Source organism: Aplysia californica, unplaced genomic scaffold, assembly GCF_000002075.1.
Source record: "Aplysia californica isolate F4 #8 unplaced genomic scaffold, AplCal3.0 scaffold01165, whole genome shotgun sequence".
Classification (NCBI taxonomy): domain Eukaryota; kingdom Metazoa; phylum Mollusca; class Gastropoda; order Aplysiida; family Aplysiidae; genus Aplysia; species Aplysia californica.
Genome location: NW_004798435.1, coordinates 104,999 through 106,923, shown reverse-complemented (window position 1 = coordinate 106,923; position 1,925 = coordinate 104,999).

Here is a 1,925-nt window from a genome sequence, read left to right as displayed (position 1 = left end):
GGGGGGGGGGGGGGGTACCTAGTGTGTACATTGAAGGTCTTTACTCAACAATCAGTATCTGGCTCGTTCTGACCACCTGAACAAAAGACATTTTTAACTATTTATTATTTCAATTAAGAATAGGGGTTCGAAACTTATGTTTTACCACTGTGGATTTTTTAAAAATTGTTTTTACTACGTGTCTCTTCTTTGTGATTGATGAAAAATGACAGACTAGAATAACATACGGTCTTCTGTTGAATTTATGTTCAATAAGATCTAGACTTTTGACAGATTACATCTTATACAAAAATGATGGTGCGTTTATTATCTTTAGTGTGTTATTTCATTTACCGGTGTTCGCTCTTCTTCTTTATCAACATTCACAACTTTCAGCGTTTTTGTACTTGCTTAATTGTTCATCCTCTGTTGCCGTTAAGCGTCGAGGGGAGATGCAGTTTTCTATGGTAGGCCAGCTCCGCAGCTCTTTCAGTTGTGATATTATGTTTTCTCAGGGTTTCCTCGACACACTTGATCCACCTTTTGTGTGGCCTTCCTCTTCCTTTATAGCTTAAGTGCTTGGTGTTGTAGGCTTTCGAGGCTGGCTGGTCAGGTGACATACGTAACAGGTGGCCAAACCATTTTCGTCTCTGTCTTTCTATGTAACGCACGCAGGACGTTCAACTTATATAATCTCTCACATTATTTTTCCAGAAAGGAATACTTTCGCCAGTACTACACCAAACCCTACACCCGGATCGGGCCCTACCTGGTGGGTATGGTCACTGGCTGGATCTTGTACAAGACAGAGTGTAAAGCCAGACTGCACTGGGTAAGTAGGTGATGATCGTGTGTTGTGGGTGGTTGACGGGTGCTCTGGTGTGGTTCGCTCCTTTTTTCCTATTAAACACCCTATCATCCTTCTGATCTTTTCTCCTTTTTTTGTTTTGTGTTTGTCCTCTCTTGTAACACCGCTAACCGTAAGCACTATGTGGTCTCATTGTGTTGCGAGCGCTGTAAAATTTTTACGAAAACAAACAAATCGTGTATCTCTTGTCTGACTACTGTCCTGCTTTGTCTGTCTGTATGATTGTCGCATGGTTTGCTTGTGTGTTATCGTCTACTAGCTGGGTACCCGTTCGATGAACGGACTCAAAGGAATCGATCGTCAAGTCATTTTGGAAATAGTGCGCACTGTTTGTAAACGGAACCCTCACTTGTTTACAATGGCGTCTTAGAAGACGGACTTTCCCAAGATTAGAAATAAACGAAACTAATGGAAAAACTGAAAACTTGAACTACAGTGACTTCAGACTCCTTTAATATAACTGTGCACCCTTTAAATGATTCTGGACCGCTGTTCATTTTTCAAAATTCAAAAGTTAAGTGGTTCGGAAGTTTTAGGCGACCAAAGTGACGAACTTTCACAATAATAATACTAGCTGGACCCCCTTTCCATGCAAGGAATTATCGGTGCATTAACATCAACTGAAAGTCATTGGCCTACTGTATTTACACTCTACTGGAATGGAGCAATTAATCTTGAGAGAAAAGTGACACACGTATTTTCAAGTTGCCAAATAATAGATGTGTATAGATTATATTGATTCTCTATTCTGCTTTCGTGGTTGTACACTCCAGCATTTCAAAGGTGTTTAACCGGTACAGACGGCTAGTGAACGGAAACCTCACTTGCTTACAAAGGCGTCTTAGAAGACGGACTTTCCCAAGATTAGATCTAAACAAAACTAAAGGAAGACTGAAGAGCCAAAGTGACGAAACTTCCCAAAGTGCAAATATAATATGTATAGATACAGATGCCTGTTCCTTTTCGTATGTTCCTATTGCTGTTGCTTCTACCTTTATGATGAGTCAGGACTACATAATAATAATAATAAATAGCATTTATACTGCGCATTTCCATTTCCTAAAAGATGCTCAATGCG